This window comes from Chiloscyllium punctatum, chromosome 15 (genome assembly GCF_047496795.1).
Source record: "Chiloscyllium punctatum isolate Juve2018m chromosome 15, sChiPun1.3, whole genome shotgun sequence".
NCBI classification, from domain to species: Eukaryota; Metazoa; Chordata; class Chondrichthyes; order Orectolobiformes; family Hemiscylliidae; genus Chiloscyllium; species Chiloscyllium punctatum.
In genome coordinates, this window is record NC_092753.1 from 66,962,736 (window position 1) to 66,982,784 (window position 20,049).

At 41.3% G+C, this 20,049-nt stretch overlaps 1 protein-coding gene across 9 annotated transcripts in view; it reads right to left on the reverse strand.

The window, feature by feature from the left end:
• bbx (BBX high mobility group box domain containing) overlaps positions 1 to 19,311 on the reverse strand; it is a 207,054-nt gene extending 187,743 nt beyond the window's left edge. For 2 of the 9 annotated variants that reach the window (XM_072585375.1, XM_072585382.1), the window contains exons 1-4: positions 18,777 to 19,311; positions 16,337 to 16,466; positions 15,812 to 15,862; positions 5,612 to 5,672 (exon numbers count right to left, since the gene is read on the reverse strand). The gene's annotated coding sequence lies outside the window, so the exon portion shown is untranslated. Of the gene's footprint in view, positions 1 to 5,611; positions 5,673 to 15,811; positions 15,863 to 16,336; positions 16,467 to 16,869; positions 17,275 to 18,776 lie in introns of those variants that run through there. The other 7 variants (XM_072585378.1, XM_072585383.1, XM_072585384.1 and 4 more) reach the window with 6 other exon arrangements.
• Between the last annotated feature and the right edge of the window lie 738 nt (positions 19,312 to 20,049).

A 20,049-nucleotide genomic window follows, 5' to 3' on the forward strand; every position in this document is an offset into this window, starting at 1 on the left:
ACAGTGCCAGAGACCCAGGTTCAATTCCCACCTCAGGCAATTGATTGTGTGGAGTTTGCACATTCTCCCCGTGTCTGCGTGGGTTTCCTCCGGGTGCTCCGGTTTCCTCCCACAGTACAAAACAAATGTGTAGGTTAGGTGAATTGGCTATGCTAAATTGCCCGTAGTGTTAGGTGTAGGGGAATGGGTCTGGGTGGGTGTGTGTTGGTGTGGAGTGTTGGGCCGAAGGGCCTGTTTCCACACTGCAAGTAATGTAATCTAATCTAATCTAGCTGAAACTCACAACTTCTTCGCTAAATCAGTTGCATTGGCTTTTTGAAGGGATCACCTTCATAAGGCCTAATGTCTGGTCCCACCCTTTCTTATCACAAAATCTCATTAATTACCTACCTATCATTATGGCAGCTCTCACATCCAACTTCAGTCCCATCTTACTATGCATTATTCCGAGAGCAACTCACCATTCAGATATCCCAGCATTCACTGGCAACCCTTGTGCCCTGCACCATCTTTAAAAGCCTGTTGCCCACCCACACAAGCATTGTTGGTCCAGAGCTGCCATGCATGGTTTGTCAGATTTGCCCAGAACATGGCAGACAGGAGACAATCAGCACCCTGCTTAGAAGGCAGAGACCTAGCGCTCTGGCTGCATGTGGAGAACCCCTCCCCCCACCCCAGTACAGGCCACACCACAAGACCACGCCAACCTGGTTCAAAGTTGTCAACCGAGTTAGAGCAGTTGCACCCATCTGGAGGAATGCTTAGCACTGTAGGAAGGAGGTCAATAAACCTTTTCCACTCTGCCAGCGTAAACGTGTCACCATTTCTCATCATCTCTGCTACTATACTCTACTCTCACCAAGGCTCATACGGTACCACTGTCACTAATGTCTGCAACATCTTTCCCAGCATTTGTCATCCAACTCAGCTAGAATACATTCTGCACTACCGACTCACTCACTCAAGACACATCCCCACCTGCACCACCAATAGTAGTTGTGGCACCCATTTTCGCCCATCATTCCTGCTTCACACATTCTTGAAGAAAACAGCCCACGAGAGGGCAAAAAGAGTCAAGGTGGTAGGTGTCAACCAGCTCCTCACCCCTTCTGACAGCATCCGGATTCTGGCAGGCCAGAGAAGGTTCTGGACTGGTATCAGAGGTGGCCATTGAATTTCCATGTTGGGACCCCCTGAGAAAAGTCTATTCCCCCTTGACTTGATTGAGGCCTGCTAACAACTATGACAAGTTTCTTGGCTCTGAATTGGTGTTAGACTGCACAGCAAGAACAGCAGCCTGCTATCACTGACTGAAGGGGCAAAGTGCAAAAAAGGCAATGCAAGCAATGGAGGGATGTTATGGTCATCCAGATAGAATGAGAGTGAGTGACCACTATGACAAGAACAGCCCAGAGATACAGCCTGGTCCAGTCCATGAACACAGTGGCTCTTGTTACAGCATTACAATCAGAGTTGCCTGCATAGCCTTTAAGTGCAAAAGAGCACTGAAGGTGGATCAGAGATGTACCATCAGAGTTCTTTCAGGTTGGCACATGTCATATACTAATATTTGTGAACCTGGGTGGGTGGGATGAGTGGCCAGTGTCTAGGGAGTGTGCCCATAGTTGTTGGTACCCAGTTTACCAACATGGAGGTCATTTGCAGCAAGTGATGAGCTGAATCTGGCAGACGCTCACTCTGGTTTCCCAGTCAAGATTTTCCAATATCTAAGTTATTTAGCAAATTTGGCAAGATGAGAGCCTGAATATTGATGTGGAGATTTGTGGCATTAAACAAGATATTTAAAAATATTCAATTTGGATCGCGCCATTGCCTAGTGAGAATCTTGCCATGCCACTTGTGAAAAGCATAAAAGATGGCATAAGACGGTCCTGGGAGATAGGCTTGACCCACACTGTTGCTCCACTCTGCCACACATCTCACCTTAGCCGATAAGCTTTCACCGATAAGCTTTCACCCTAGATTTCTTCTGTGATTGCCATGATCAATACAAGGTGTAATGGAAATTTCAGCCAGGAATGAATGCTATAATGTTATAACATAAATTATTGTGCAAAGAGGAGTGGGCCAACTGGCCTTTGCTTACTCTTCATTCAACGTTCTTAAATACAATCCATCGTAAACATAAATCAGTCACTTTAATAAAAATTTAAGTATGCAATGAATAAACCTATAACATAACAACATAATTTGACACAAAAAAAAGTGATTAGTATTAAGCTGGGTTTAACGTGTGCCACTGAATAACTTTGGACAGTGGCATATTAAATAATTCACCCAATGACAGTGATATCAGAATCACCCAGTGGCAAGTGAATATATTCATGCATGTACGGGACATTGCGCCAACAAGCAAGAAGCTTCACGTGTAGGCATTTTATTAAGTGCCTTCAGGAAGCATTTGTACATGAGGTACAGAAAGTACATTTTTTGTTTCATTTTCAAGGAGCAAAGCTGCAAATATGGCCCTAACTTCACCCAATGGGAACTGTAGCTGCAAACTGCCTTATTTAGTTCAGTGCATCTGGTGTCTCAGTGTCAAAGCCAACCAGAAATGTTGCAACCTTGTTCACGACAGAGTGTAAGGATAAACCCAGCAACTAATGGTGAGTTTAACCAATAATAGAAAAGCTTCTAGAACCAATAACCAGGAATTCTATGATTTTAAAGACAAAATTAACACTCACTCTGACAAGTGTAGATTAATTACATAAAGTCAGCATGGATTGTTAAAGATAAATATTTAACCATATAAATGGAGTTTTTTGATGCAGTAGCAAAGTTGATGAGGGTAAAGTGGTTAACAAAGTGAATATGGAATTCTAAAAGGCATTTTATAAAGTGCAAAATCAAATACTTGCAAATGAAATTGAAACTCATGGAATAAAGAGGATACGAGTGCATGAATATGAAAAAGAAATTACAAAAGCACATACTGGAAATCAAACAAAAACAGAAATTCCTGGACAATCTCAGCAGGTCTAACAACATCTGTGGAGCGAAAGCAGAGTTAACCTTTCAGGTCCAGTGAACCTTCTTCAGAGCAGATCTGAAGGGTCACTGGAGCAGAAACAAACTCTGTTTTCTCTCCACAGATGCTACCAGACCTACTGACATTTTCCAGCAATTTCTGTTTTTGTAGCATGGATACAAAGTTGACAGTAAACAGAGTGCAGGGGCAAATGTTTTCAAGCTGGACAAAAGGTAAGGAGTTGCTGCTTTGGGGCTGAAACTTTTCACAATGTATATTAATGATCTAGACCTGGGTATGTAAGATATAACTTCAAAATTTGCAATTAACTAAACATTTGCAAGTATTGTGCACTGGGAGGAGAATGATGACAGTCCTCCAAAGGATATGGATTGGCTGCAAGACACAGAACAGATCAAATATGATACAGAAATGTAAAGTGTTTAATTACAGTGAGAAGTTACACGGAACACACAGAATCAAAAGATTTTAGAGTTGATTATTAGGGATAAAATTCCAGAGTACTTGGAAGTGAATGGTAAAATAGGATGAAGTCAGCACGGCTTAATCAAAGAAGGGCATGCCTGACAAATCAGTTAGAATTCTTAAAAGGAGATAATGAGCAAGTTAGACAAAGGAGAGCCAGTAGACATGAACTATTTGGATTTCCAAAAGACTTTTGACAAGGTGCTATGCAGGAGGCTGATAAATAAGATAAGAGCCCATAGTATTAGAGGCATGGATAGAGGATTGGCTGACTGGCAGAAGGTAGAATGGAGATAAAGGAATCTTTTTTCAGGAATGTCAGCCAGTAACCAGTGAACTGATGGTATTGTTGCTAAGTTTAAAGAGGACAGAAAGATAGGTGGAGTGACAGGTAGCGTTGAGGAAGGGGTGAGGCTGCAGGGCTTAGACAGGTTAGGAGAATGGACAAAGAATTGGCAGGTGGAATACAATGTAGGAAAGTGTTAGGTTATGCATTTGTAGAAAAGATTTCAGACATAGGCTTCAGAAATCTGAAGTACCAAAAGAATTGGAGAGTCCTAGTTCAGGATGCTCTTAAAAGTTAACATGCAGGTTCACATAGCGGTTAAAAAGGCAAATGCAATGTTAACATTCATTTCAAGAGGGCCAGAGGATATAAAGAAGATGTTTCCACTCGGAGAGGAGTCCAGGACCTGGGGACACAGCCTCAGAGTGAAGGGAGAACCCTTTTAGAACTGATAGAGGGAGAAATCTCTTCAGCCAAAAGGTGGAACTCATGGCGAGAGGACAGTGGAGGCCAAGGCATTAAGTGTAGTTAAAAAAAAAAAAAAATCGGTTCTTGATTAGCAAAGAGATCAAAAATTACTGAGAGAAGGCAGCAGAATGGGGTCAGAAGCATATCAGCTATGAGTGGATGGCAGACCGGACTCGATGGACCAAATGGCCTAATTCTGCTCCAATGTCTTATGGTTTAATATTAAGGGTATTTTTAAAAGGGGGACAGGGACAGAGATTTTGGATGGATATGTGCCTAAATTGTTGAAGGTGGCAAGACAGGTTAAGAAACTGCTTAAAAAGGCAAGTGGGATCCTAGGTTTCATAAATAAAGGCAAAGAGCACAAAAGCTCGGAAGTTAAGACAAACAGATAAAACACTGGTTTGGTCTTAAGTAGAACAGAACTGAGTCCAATTCGTAGCACCACACTTTTAATGATGTGAGGCTTTATAAGAGAGTACAGAACCAATTTATGAGATCTGTTCAAAGAATGAGGGGCTTCAGTTAGGTGGATCAACTGGGGAAGTTGGGTCGTGAAAGGAATGTAGAGAAAAACTTGGAGATAATTTCTTCTCTCAGAGTTGTGAATCTGAGGAATTCTTTATCACAAAGGGCTGCTAAGGCTGAGCCATTAAGTTTATTCAAGTGATATCTGTAATAGGCAAATTGTTAATCATTAAGAGAATCAAAGGTTATAGGGAAAAGGCAGGAAGGTGGAGATGAGGATTATCAGATCAGCCATGATCTCACCGAATGGCTGAACGGCGGATATCTGCTCACCCGTTTTTTTAGTCTTCTAAAAGCAGTTCAAAATCATTTAGAATCTAGACAACATAGAGAGAGGAACAGTTCTCACTGGTGCTTTGATCAACAACTATAGGGGACCACTTTAAACAGAAATGGGAAGGAGCCCATGGCAATACAAGGAAAAACTTATTTGATACAGCAAGTGGTTTGGAATGCTCAGCTGGAGTGCCTGGTGGAGGCAGATTCAGTCATAGCTTTCAAAAGGAAACTAGACAATTACCTCAGAAAAGTGGGACTAGCTGAGTTGGCTTGTGAATTCCTGTGCTTTAATCCTACACTCTGGTTATACAATTACATCATTTTAAGATTCGAAGTTTAGCATTTTTGAGTAAAATCTGGAAGCAAATTTTCTGTGACCAAGTGTAGTAGAAATGTAAAATTCTCTCAGCTAAACCAGTGTGAAAGCTGCGATAATTGAAATTTTAGGCTGAAATAGAAAGCTCTTTTTTAAAACTAGAGATAGTTGTATCAAGTGATGTTATCAAAAGCTGGTAAATAAAGTTGAGGTACATTATCAATGAGTGAATGGCAAACAGGTTCAAGTGACTAACCTGGTACTCCTGAGATTATGTTCCATCATTGACAAAAAGCTTTGCTATTTCAGCCCCATTTCTGTTATACAATACAAAAAGTAGTGGTCAGATATTACAAGTTAATAACCCATGAAACTGGCAGTTATACTAATCCTGTACATATGTCTATACTAAGGACACGTTTCTGTTAAGTTAAAATCTTCATTAGATGAATATTTCTGCTATTAAAAAAATCACTTTACACAAATAAAACCTGGCATAATGCAAGTGCTAGATGAAGAATTATTGGAACCAGGTATTTGCTATTTTTACAAGCATTGACATCACAATGTAATGCAAATCCCATTCACCATTATCAGTTCTGGATCAGTGCAAAACACAAGAAAGTACGTGGCCCTGTTTCATTATAGGGATTGATTCCAGGTTCCACTAAAGACAATCACATTCACCAGAATTATACATACATATGAAAGAGCATATTAAAAGTTTGCAACTAAACCCTACCAACATCAGCATGCAAGTTCTGGGCTGCAATAAATGCACATGTCAAGCATTCCCAGGTTGTACTCTCTCCTGCATATGTCAAAGTAAAAATTAGGAAATTAATTTACTCCCACAAAAATATTAGGCCTCATTCCTGAGAAGAAACACTCTCTTATAGATTGTCACTCAGCCCCTGCCTTTTTATGAAAGGGAGAGCTATGCATTTCTGACAGGAGATTCAAAATCAGCACTCCCTCAGAAATGTAGTTACCCTGCAGTTCAGAACTGTTGGGAGGGGCAAATACTCCCCCTTTTACAACAATCAGATGCTATATCCTGAAATTTAACACTTGCCTATATTGGTCAGAGCACTGAGTGCAGGAATTGGGATGTCATGTACTGTACAGCTGCAACATTGCTGAGCCCACTTTTGAAATACTGTGTTCAATTCTGGTTGCCCTGCAATCGGAAAGACGTTGTTAAAGTAGAAAGGGTACAGGAAAAATTTACAAGGATGTTGCCAGGGCTGATGCCAAGCAGATAGGACGACAACTGAGTGAGGAGTGAGCACATTGCCAGTGGGTCGAGCTACAGGATGCAAGATGGCAACAGGGTCAGCTAAGTGTTGCAGTTTTCAAGGTAGGTCAGGATGGGTAGGAGAGATTGGATCCAGCCAGGGCTGGGTGGTGTGGGTGAGGTCTGGCAGTGACAGGTGGGCAGGGGACAGAGGCAGATCAGTGTAGATTGGGTCCACAGAAGTTGGGTTAAGAGGAGGGGGTTGTAGGCCCACGGAGGAGTGGTGTGGTGGGAGCCTGAAATAGTAGGAGGAATACAAGTGATCTGGGGAAGATGTAGTTCAGGGTGTTTGAGGCAAGTATGGGGTCAGTTGAGGAATTACTCAGGAGTTTAGACTTAATAGTCTAACTTAGCCTGAATAACTATTGACCTAACTTCAGCAGCACTCTCCAAACTCTCTATTTAAATCAGAGAATATCAGGGTGTGTGTGTGTGTGTGTGTGTGTGTGTTGGGGGGGGGTGGGGGTCCAGACAGAGAGGAGTTATTAGATGAGATTAGATTACTTACAGTGTGGAAACAGGCCCTTCGGCCTAACAAGTCCACACCGACCCTCCGAAGAGCAACGATAACCCGGACCCATTCTCCTACATTTCACCTTCACCTAACACTATGGGCAATTTAGCATGGCCAATTCACCTGGCCTGCACATATTTTTTTGGACTGTGGGAGGAAACCGGAGCACCCGGAGAACGTGCAAACTCCACACAGACAGTTGCCTGAGGTGGGAACTGAACCAGTGCCTCTGGTGCTGTGAGTAGCAGTGCCACCCTTAGCAGCAGCAATTATGCAGCAGTTTTCAGTTTCCCAGGCAATCCCTTCAATAATCTGCTAAGAGAGGATTCCACAGGATGCTCACATGCACCTCTCATTTATTGCAGAATAATGATTGGCTGTTAGAAAATCTGGGCCAACTCATATTTAATAAAAACTTGCCATTTTTACTATCTGTGAAGGAAGTGCAAGAATACAGCTGAATCTAAACAAAATTCTAAAAGAAAGGTACTGAAAAATTTTCATTTTTGCACCAAGAATTGGCTCCTTCATCGAGTCCAGTTTAACACATATTATTCATTCCATAGCATCATCATGCTTTTGCAGTCATACTTCTTATGGAACCAGGACAGATTGTCAACAGGTTATGACATTAGCAGCAGCATCAAAATCAATTAGATCAATGTGATTATTATCAAGAGTGGGAATGAGGAACAGTACCAAGTATGATGGTAAATAATCCCCTCCTCTGGAAATCAAAGCAGCACAATCATTTGACTTCCCTGGATCACCACACTGACCTGGTGGGAATGGAGTGCCATCGGCGCTCAGGCAATCCTTGCAATGATGCTGTCGTAAACTCTTTGTTCTGGTACGGCCATCTATGGTGACAAAATCAGGGTTGGGTGGTTGTGGTGGACAAGCGGTGGATTTGGAGGTACCAGACAATGTGGAATCCAAAGATTGCTCAACAGTAGAACATGTGAACACTGTGCATCTCACAGCTGTGAGATAGAAGGCAGTTGAGCGACAAGGTGGTCTGGTCATCATGGTAACAAAATCTTGATTGGATGATAGTCAAATTATGTTGATAAAGACAACACTCCAAGATCACCACATTGAACAAATTAATACGTAAGCTTCTTGTAGGGACCATTTGCCAAGTTTTGTAGTGATAGAGAACTGCTGATGTGGACAGGCCTGTGAAGCTAGTAATCCCTGGTCAAGAATAAGCATGCAAGTGATGGATGTAGATAGACTGGTGGATGTCTGTGTTGGGTCAGGGTGGTCTTTGGATAGCAGCGTTGTGACTGAACAGTTCTCTTCAGGATACCTTCCACACATTGCAAATAGAGACCGGGCTAACAAGACAAAAAGGAAGTCGTCCAACTTTCTGAGTTGGGAAATCACACTCTGCAAGTTTTAACTTGAAACATTAGAACATTCACAGATTAGCTCATGAGTAGCCATCTAGAAAGAGAATCTGAAAGTGTCTCATATGAACTATCAAGGAACCAAACTGATACAGGTACCCACAGTCAGACAATCCTGGAGAAGGTAGCTTGTCTGAGGAAAGGGAAGGCTGACAGTCAACCTCATAACCACATTGTGTTGATTTTGCCATTAAATGTATTATCAGAACTCCCTAGATGAATTTTAAGATCTGTAAAAAAAACCAAAGAACTGCAGATGCTGGATGCTATTGCTTAACATCAACTGTAACCAACATGCCGCAGCCTTCATCAGCATTTGTGACTCAACTCCTGACTGTGATGACAATGTGAAAGAAAAATTCTATCCTGATGTTGATGTTCTAAACTTCATCCTACAAGAAAATAGACCATCCTTCTGTGGGACATTCATGCCAGAGTTGACCATGACTCCAATGCCTGTGAAGAACCATTGGGAAACCAAGATCAGAAATGCTGATCACAACCCCTGATGACAAATTGAGATCAGCATGACTCCAATGTAGCAAACATCCTCTTCCACCATGAACGAATAATATAAAACACCATCCTGTAATTGTTTGGATCCAAGATCTAAATGATTTGTAAATGATTTGTATTCTTGCAGGGAACAGATGCCAGATCTGGACAGATTTCTAAAATTTGTTTGATCAGGAATCAACATTCACTTAGCACCATGATATCATAAAATTCAAAATTCCCAATGGAAGAAAAATCTCCATCTAAAGGAATCCAACCAAACAGCAGAATTCCAAGCACAGCTTTGAGATCAATTAGAAAAAAAAAATCTTCACACATCCAGTTGGTGGTGACTACAGCGTCACTGCCCATTCTGCAACAGCTTTGAAACCTACTCTTCATCTCTCCAACAAGAAACTTGCCCTGTGCTTGAATGTTGCCAAAATCTCTCTTTAAAAAAACCAACAATGATGGGGCAATGCAAAAACAAATCAGCTGCAGCAGCTCAGCTTTCTACAAGCTACAGCAGCTGATATTTGACAACAAAGTCATCCGCAAGTCAACAAAAGTCCAACTCTACAGTGCAACTATTGTTACCATATTCTGTACTGTATTGTGATCTATATTGTCATCAGTGACACATCGTGCGAGAGAAATTCTATCAGGGATTGTCTCTTCTGCATATTCCAGATTCAGTGGGTGTACTATCCAGTAAGCACTACTGGATTTCTTGAAGACAACTCCATAAGCATTCTGACAAAACCCCTGCAAAATCAACTTTGATAGACTGGATACTGTCCATCTGGCCAAGTATCATCACTTCTAACAAATTCTGTTTTCTCAACTCTCAGTTGACCAACTTTTCAGGAGAGGAAAAAGAAAACATTTCAAAGTTGCTCCAAACATCCTTGAAATGAAGTAGCACTGATATTAATAACTGGGAGGAGCTTTTGACCGATCACTCAAAACAGTTACAACTTGCCCATCAAAATTATGCGGTGCTTTGAGTCACCACATCCTAATGTGGAGGGACAGCAACAGCAAAGGACAGAAAAGGCAACAAATCTTCCTCTCCAGGGCCCACAACTTCATGAAACATTCTACCCAAGAGCCCAAAGATCCATAGGTTGAGAAAAGGCCTCTTCAGTCGCGGAATGACCCAGGGCAGAAACTCTCAACCTAAAATACACAGTGTCCTCGAATAGATGGCCAGTCAAAAACAGCAGTTTGTAAAGTTCAGTTGCTTAACTGATTGAACGTTTCAGGGAAACATTTTAGTCACCCATTAACTATTTTGAACTATCAGCGCACTTCAGGACATGGGAACATGGATTCCTATTAATGTCACTTTCAATTTACCATCTTACAAAAAGCAACAATAAATACAGCCCAAGAACAAAGGTTTTACTTCAATATATTTATGATATATTCTATCATTTTTTTCTGAGAAATGTATTTTTCATTCTCCTGCCCATCAGACACATATGGAAATATATTGCTGTACTATTGCTGAAAGCAATCATCAAGACATAATTAACAATTTCGCTCTCCTGATGCAAATTAATCTCAAGTAGAGCCATTCCAACTAAATTAGACAATGTATGTGAACATTTTAAAAGTTACCGATTCTAAAGGGTTTACACAAACTACTTAAAAGGCAGAGGTGTATTTGTACAGTTCCTTTCATGACCCAAGGGCTCACCATGCTCTTTACAACCAATGGAGTACTTTTCCTACAGTCACTGACACTGACTTAATGCGGGAAAATGGCAGCCAGTTCACTCACACCAAGTTTCCACAATGTGACAATGACCAGATAATCTGCATTGAATGACTAAAACTCTGCCACAACACAGAAGAATTTTTAAATTAAAATCCAGATAATGCCATGGAATCTTTTCCAATCAAGAGGACAGATAATGCCTTTGTTTAATATATTACCTGATAGAAAAGTTAAAGACAGACCACTTTCAATACAGCACCACGTCAAAACCGAACAGAAGTGACAGCCGAGATCTTGTACATTTAGATCTTGTTTTTAAAGGTACTGCTCAAGGCTAAGTTAATAAAATAACAACATGCAACAACACAGCAATTAGAATCTTCTCAATTCCTATATTGAGCCAAATGAACCAACAGCAGGACAAGTCCCATCAATAGACCAGGTTGATTTCTCAAACACCAATAGTGCCTTGTAGTATTGAGAACAAACCTATCTGAGGTTTTGGATTACTAAAATCAACTGGGTCCCAATCTCCCATTGCCTGTGCCCTGTTGGACCAAACACAATGATTAACACCTTGCTCTTAACCTCCAAAACAAAAAGGAGTCACTGGTTCTTCTAAAACGTTTTGATTGGGCACTTACTACAATCACACAGCACACATATGGACCCTTTGGTCCAACTCATCTGCATCAACCACACACCCCAATTTGTCTAATTTGCCAGGACTTGGCCCATATCCCTCTAAACCCTTTTTATTCATATACCCATCCAGATATCTTTTAAATGATGTAATTGTACCCACTCCACACTTCCTCTGGCAGCTTATTGCATACATGCACTACTCACTGAATGAAAAAGTTACACCTCAGGTCCTTTTTAAATTTTTCCCCTCTGACCTTAAACCAATGCTCTTTAGTTTCGGATTTCCCACCCTAGGAAAACAACCTTGGCTACTCACCCTCTCCATGCCCCTCATGATTTTATAAACTTTTATATGGTAACCCTTCAGTCTCCAAAGCTTCAATGAATAAAGCCTCAATCTATTCAGCCTCTTCCGATAGTCTAAACCCTCCAACCCCAGCAACATCTTCTCTGCACCCTCTTAAGTTCAACAAAATCCTTCCTATTCCAGGGCGAGCAGAATTGTACGCAGTATTCTAAAAGTGGCCTCATCAATATGTACAGCCACAACGTGATCCCAGCTCCTACATTCAATGCACTGATCAATGAAGGCAAGCGCATCAAATGCCTTCTTCACACTCTGTCTACCTGCCACTTCACTTTCAAGGAATCAGAAACCTGCACCCCAGGTCTGTTTATTCCGCAACAGTCCCTGGGGCCCAATCATATAAGTACTGCCCGGATTTGCTTTACTAAAATACAACACATTTATCTAAATTAAAATCCATCTGCTACCCCCATTAGCCCATCTGATTAAGGTCCTGTTGTATTCTGAGTTAATCATCTTCACTGTCCACTATACAACCTACTTTGGAGTCATCTGCAAACTTACTAACAATACCTATTAGATTCACATCCAAGTCATTTATGCAAACTATGAAAAGCAGTGGATCCAGTATTGATCCTTGTGGCACACTGCTAGTCACAGGCTTCCAGTCTGAAAAACAACCTTCCACTGTTCCCCACCCCCCCTCCCCCCAACCCCCCCTCTTCTACCTGCAAGTCAATTTGCATCCCAGCTCTCCCTGGATCTCATGTAACCTAGCCTTACTAACCCATCTATCATGCAAAACATTGTTGAACGTTTCGCTAAAATCCATACAGACAACATCTACTACTCTACCTTAAATCTTCTTTGTCACCTCTTCAGAAAATTCAGTAGTGATACATGATTTCCCACGCACAAAGCTATGCTGACTATTCCTATCAGTTCTTGTCTTTCCAAATGCATATAAATTCTGGCTTTTAGAGTCATACAGGCCTTTGGCTCAACCAGTCCGTGTCAAACATAATCCCAAGCTACACTAGTTCCACTTGTCTGCTCTTGGCAAAGCTTTCCTATTCACTTATCCAACCAAAAGTCGATTTTTTTATTTGGTTTTTTTCAATGTTAATGAAACAAAATCAATAAAAATCTTACAACAGTAAAATATAACAACTATTTTAAAAAACTGTAATAAATCTAAGCCTGCAATCCCGTGAGCAGCTGCACAATACAAACATCTCTGCAGGGGAGGCAGCAATCTCTTGCCTAACTTCCCACAAAATTCTGGGAAACATCTAATCAGGTACCAGGGACTTATCTACCTTTATGCATTTTAAGACCTCCAGCACCTCTTCTGTAATGTGGACTCTTTAGGCAGACATCATGTCCCAGGAATTCCTCACAAGTAGCATAGTAAGTATCAAAACTCTCCACAAAATGGGTGAGCACAGTGCCAACAGATCACAGAATGACCATGCATCATACGCCATAATTGAATTGAATTGAAGTTAAGTGTACCGAGGCACAGTGAAAAGCTTTGCCTTGTGAGCAATACAGGTAGATCACAGTTAAATAGCATAGATAAGTAAATAATAGGTAAACAGTGTCAAAAACAAAAACACAGGTACAGGTGAATGCTAAGAGCTTGAGAGTCCATTCAGCATTTTAACAACAGCAGGGTAGAAACTATTTCGAAACCTGCTGTATCATGTGTTCAGGCTTCTATACCTTCTCCCGATAGTAAAGGTTGTAGAAAAGCATTGGCAGTGTGGGATGAAATTTTCACTTAATCCAGGACTAAAGTTTCAGTAATAATTCCTTCCTTCTCTACAAAATAATCAGCAGGCACTGAAACCTGGATCTGTGAATGCATTACTGCAGGTTCATCCACCAGATAACATCTTCCAATAGCTTGTCCTAAATTGGAGTATTGTCCCTCCTGCTTCAGCTGAACATCTGTCTTCAGCTTAACAGAATGAGCAATACAGAATAACTCTCCATATGCTGGCTTTTCAAATGTTTTAAACTTTTAAGTCCATCATCTCATACAAGCCATTATTATTAATTAATCAAGTCTTCATGTGAAATACTTTCAGAAAGAAAAATACCCACCACGAGCTGAATTCTTCTAAACTGTGGAAGCCACAGCCTGTCTCCAACTCCCTAGTTCCACTAATTCACATTCTGGATTGATCCTGGCTCTTGCATAAGGCCATAGGAGCATGCTTTTTCATGACGCGAAGTTTAACCAAGAAGAACTATTTGGGAATGCATTATGTATGCCAGAAGCTTACGTCATACTGGAGTTTTACTATTAAGACAAACGAGACAATAGTGGCCTTTGCTCTTTCAGATGCAACCCTGTGTAACTATCTCAAAGTTAAATTAGTTACCAACAGAAATTTCAGATACTAATTTGAATCAACAATTGGCCCAAGTTACCTCATATCGTCAAATCAAGGTATTTAAATTCCCCTCTTGCACTGTACGATGATATATTATTGCACAGAGGGCAGCATTTGCTGCTATTTCAGAGCTTAACACTTTCACAAGGAGATCCACCAATTTGTAAATGCCAAGGCTGGACACTTCAAGACTATTCACTTTTAATGAGATCTAACATTAACAGTGGAGGCCACCTCAAGCAGGGTATATGACAATGCACAATCTTACCTGTTAAAGGCATAATGCTACCTTACCCAGATCTTGAAGCTGGACTCGGTAATCCCAGATAAACTGCAAAATTGGACATGTGGTGCAGAAACAACTACACTGAAAGGCTTATGAAAATTAGTTTTTAAAAAATTAACAGAATTAAGTTACTTAATGTTTGACAAACTTATAAACAGCTTAGAAAATGTATTCCATAGGTGAACAAACCACACAATCTTCCTTTCTTTATAACATAGCCTCAAATTCACCAAATATGCACATCAAAATAACACAAAACTTCTGCGTCACTAACGTCAACAAGATTACACAGTCATTTGCAGTTTAATTTGGATTTCTTTTCCTGTGGATACAATCTACAATTGTTCACGAATAGATTAACAGCATGTAACACTCAAACAAAGCTCTTTTCCCTGGCTCAATTTGAGTTGACAAATTTTGGAAATAATTACTAAAATAGTTACCAATTTCTCTCTCCATTCTGACAACAGCTTTCAGAGTTTAGCACAAATGACATTTACACTTTCATGCTACCATTAGCTAAGCAATAACCCACTCCTTAGATTGAACTGGTTCATTAAGACCATTTACATGGACAGTACACTCTACAATTTCACAAATGGATCTCTACTACAACCATTCATACTACATCTTCAATTATTATAAATGTGAAATACATTGGAAATTTGAAATAAAAACAAAGCGTTGAAGAAATCTGGCAGCATCTGTGGAGAGAGAAACAAGAGTTAACATTATGAGTTTGACACAACTCTGGTGCTACACGAGTTATATTGAATTTAAAACATTAACTCAGTTTCTCTCTCCACAGACACTGCCAGACCAGAGTGTCTCCTACACAGTTTTGAAATCACTTCAATTATTAATACTAATCCAGCACCGGACCACTCTTTAATTGAAAGAAATATGAATCAGAAGAACTTACTAATCACAGTGCAATGAAAATACTGTAGTTATAAAAGAAAGTTGTGTTGCAATGGTTCAATATTATGGCAAATTGGAAATTTTATGGAGTTGAAAAGACTCACATAAGTGTGGTGCAAATAGCAAACAGCACCACAGATGTACCTATGTAGTCGGAATAAATTATATACTTAACTTACAAATAACATTACCAGAAAAACTAAATTAGGGATGTTACAAAATATAATAAATACTATATGTAGAGATAAGAAATGCCATAAAGTGGATACCTTGATCTCAAATTTCGCTAACAACTGTGAGTAAATACAAATAACAGTACTTTCGAATGCAGAATTCTCTAAACTTTTCAAAATATGCTTTTTTTTCTCAACTGTACAAGATCTTCAAATAATTGAAGTTATGGCATCTTTGACAAGGGCATCAGAAGGAATCAGTTGTAACATTCAATACATACTGAGTTTTTCATGCATTCAAGACCACCGGCACTAAGTTGATGTTATGCCACCTTTGAGAAGAGAATGAGAAGGAATCTGTTAACACAACTGCATAGTTAGTGCATAATATCATTTTAACCAAAATATACTTGCTTTCCTTTTTATGTTAGTGTAAAAATGTCAAATCATTAAGATGTCTAGAATATACCAAAATTGCACACTAAAAGCAACTGCAGACTAATTTACAAAGAAAGGCACAATTTACATGGTTTTCTCACAAAATAATGCACTTTGTCAAAGCACACTAACATTGAGTATAAACTTCAAAACTGGCCAGACAATGCTATAATTGGCATTTTTAATGATTAATCGAGAAAGCCTGATAGTCATGCCTCTCTGAGAAAAACCATTAACAACTTACACACAAGTTATCACTTGTGGGTTAGATGCTTTTCATCAATTGTGAAATTGAATTATTTTATAAAGAGACATTTTCTACTAAGAAACCACGACCTCCAATTGCAAAACTTGTTCCTTAGCCTTACTTTTCTTCCAACAAGAATTCTTCACTTTCTTGATCTTCTGCTTACAATTCCATTTGAAGAACTGAAGTTTTCAAAACAAACAGTACACCCTGAGATTTCTGACACATTCATCTATACTCCAGTATCACACCTGTATTTAACAGAAATATGAATTAAAAGTGTGGATTTAAGACTTTCGGTGCACGCTACAAAACTCAGTGGGTTAACAATATCATCTGCATTGAGTTAATAAGTCGAAGTACGATGAATGCCGTTTCTGATCGACAGTAAATCTTGCACTAGCTATTGGCTCACTAGACCCAGCCAGTAGTTACAGGACCTGTCAGCTCCACACGACAGTGCTATACATACTGGGCACATGGGACGTACACTACGCCTTACGTAGTAAAATAGTACAATATACTGTCATTTTGCAGTTTTCGATGATGAAGAATAATTAGAAAGTACTTTTCAAAAAATCAATTTGTGAGATAGCATCACAGGTATATTCAACCCACACGTCAAAATACCGGGTGTTCCGGAAAAGGACCTACTTGCAACATAGTGAGAGAGGAGGAAAAAAAATCTCGTTTGATACAGGGAACTCGACAGAACCGAATGCAACAAAAAAAAAGTACAGTGACCGAAGTTACAATTCAGAGGCAGTCGCCAGTCAAAAACGTTGTTCCCTTTTCCTCTAAATCCCATCACCCTGTTTGCAGTGTAAAAGTAGGCCAAGCTCAAGTTTGCATCGCTGTGCAAAATGTCGATCCAAGGCTGACAAGACACAGCGAGAGAGTCCATCTTGCTTCGGGGAAACCGAGAGCAAAAAAAAAACCCCTCACAGAGAGCGAGGGCGAAGAGAGAGGGAGACAGAGAATTAAAAATAAAACTCCCTCAAAACAAGCTGCCATTTCACTCCGGGTTACCCCATCCAGCTTCACCCAAACTCCTCTCCAGTTACAAGGTTAGATCTCTGGTGAAATATCACCAGGCCATTCAGTGATCTCTCCCCGGTTTTTAATAATAATTTGTTCTGGGGGGGGGGGGGGGGAAGTGCCCTGGCCTGACCGAGTCGTTCAAACGTGTCACTTGCAGGAGATGGAATGGTTTCAGCTTCCACCTCCCCTCAATAAAAATACAGGGAGGAGGGGGTCCCACACCACACCACACCAGAATTATACTTTCCTGAGAGAAAAGTGCACACAATTCCAAACGACGGTAACAAATAACACAGCGGTGTGCGCCTGGGCTGTTATCTCAGCACCACCACAATAATTCAGCAGCAAATCTCGTCTGAGGCGGTTAATGGAATTTGATCAGAGAAAGCAGGTACAGACAGACTGAGACTGCACAATGTTGTCTCCACCATCCATTAAATTGCCTCTCTCTCTCGCTCCCTCTCCAGTGGCTGCGACTGAAACTTAGAGAGAGAGAGGGGGGGTGGGGGAAGAGGGAGAAGAAGGGAGAGAGAGAGGGGGGAGAAGAAGGGAGAGAGAGAGGGGGGGGAAGAGGGAGAAGAAGGGAGAGAGAGAGGGGGGGGGAAGAGAAGGAGAAGGGGAGAGAGAGGGGGGGGAGAGAGAGAGAGAGGGGGAGAGAGAGAGAGAGGGGGGGAGGAAGAGAAGGAGAAGGAGAGAGAGAGGGGGGAGAGAGTGAGGAGGAGAGAGAGAGAGGGAGGAAGGAGAGAGGGAGAGAGAGAGAAGGTTGGCTGCAGATTTCTGGATGTTAACCGGGTTTTCTCTCTCTCTCTGTCTGTCTGACTTTGCTATGCTGAAGATACCAGCTGATCCCTTCGCCGTTACACACGGATCCTTCTGTGTGTGTGTGTGAGAGAGAGAGAGATCAACCTCCACTTCCTCCTCCTCTAAATTATTAATCTTTTTGTGTTTTTCAAAAAAAACCATGACAGAAAACCGAAAGCGAAGAGCAGGGTGCGAGCCCCGGAGCCGGCTGCTCTCACTCCACCATTACCGAGAGGGAGATGAGAGAGCGGGGGTTTAAAGGACTAGGCCTCGCTCTCTCTCTCTCTCTAAGTTATTGACAACATCACAGTATTTATTGTCCAGTATGGAGACAGCTCGCCGCCGGCTCTAATCCCAGCATTTAACCTCCTTCCTGCCCCTCTCCCCCCAACATCCAGCCCTGACCAAAAGTAGGGTTTATGTCAGCACAGACCCCACCACCTTGTCCTGACTCAAAGACACAATCCTTTCTCCCGGCCTCTGCCAACTGTTTCCTTTTTATTATTATTATGCTCACTTGTCTACAATCTCTCTCACTGTGTGTGTGTTATAACACTGGCCTAGCTCTCTCTCTGGCCTACTTGGGTCTCTCTCTCTCACACACACACACCAACGCCACAACATGATCTGTTGTTTTTTTTAAACGAAAAAAAAAGGCAAAGCGAAAACAATCAATGAAAAGTTTACAGTCACATTGAAATGGTGGTTCTGGTACACACCTGGTGCTGGGGTCCCGTCCGTCCGGCGGCCCTTTTAAAGAGCCTCACTCTCTCTCTCTCTGTCTGTCTGTCTGCTCCTCTCTCTTTCTAATGAGTGCTCTCTTCTTCCCCCACCCCCAGCTCGGGGTGCTGTTGGGTGAGAGAAGTTGTATGTTTTAAAAGTCTCTGCTTGTTGTTCTGTTGCTGGTTGCTGCCGTGCGCCTGACAGTCGGGAGAATTGAGGGAGAAGTTGGTGCTGCTGACTGGCTGCCCCCTTCTCTCTCTCTCTCTCTCACTCTCACACTCTCTCTCTCTCTCCGGCTGTTTGGACGAGGGCGAGAAGCTGCCACTATAACAGGGACCCTCATTGGTTGCCAGGCCCAAGCAGGAGCCGAGAGCAACCAAAGAGACCGACCGTAACAACTGGGAGAAACCTACACTGTTTAACTAACATTCTCTCGCTTATGAAAACATCTCTCTCTAAATGTGTGCGTGTACACAGCAAACCTGCATTTCTTTTTTTCCCCCTGTTGGTCACACGGGCACACATGCAGAAGGGCTTGTTTCAAGAAGAACTCGTTGTTTTTACTTTGCTCAAATGCGAACTACAGCAGTAGAAAGGGGAAGGGAGGGTTTCAAAGGGAAACGGGCAGCCCCGAGGTACGTTGTCCAGCCCAGCCCCGAGCAATGTACGGGATTTAGTGAGATTTCTACAAAATGTATGCGAGAGATATCGAGAAACAGAGCTGGCTGTACTGTGAACTCGTTATCAGGCATATTGCATGCGGTTTAACTAAAGCACGGGAAGAGAGCAAGGCACACAGAAAGCATTGGGACATTTGCAACAGATGCAACATACAGTATGTAACTAGATCTCTGGAAAAAAAACCAATACAACCCAGACAAAGAACAATCTCTGAAACGGCGCTATAGAGGAAAAGTAACAGCAACATTTGACGATGCTTACTTAAAGTAATCATCAGATATATTGCATGATCGTATGTGAGAAAGAATCAAGCTTTCTAAGTCACATAGAAAGTGATAGTAATCTGAAGCATGTTCAAGAGCTTAAAAACAGTGCTTTACATTTAATTACATCATTATAACACCGGGAGAGAGTAGACAAAGAGAAAACATGACAACATTGGAACTGCAAACCCTCTTGGCCCAAAGAGAAACCAACATTTGCTGTAAACCCTAAGAGTAAATCTGTCAAGCTTGGAACAAGGTAGGCCTGATAGACTAGTTGAAAAGCTTGAAAGATTTTTTTCACGTATGGGAAGAAGAACATTGT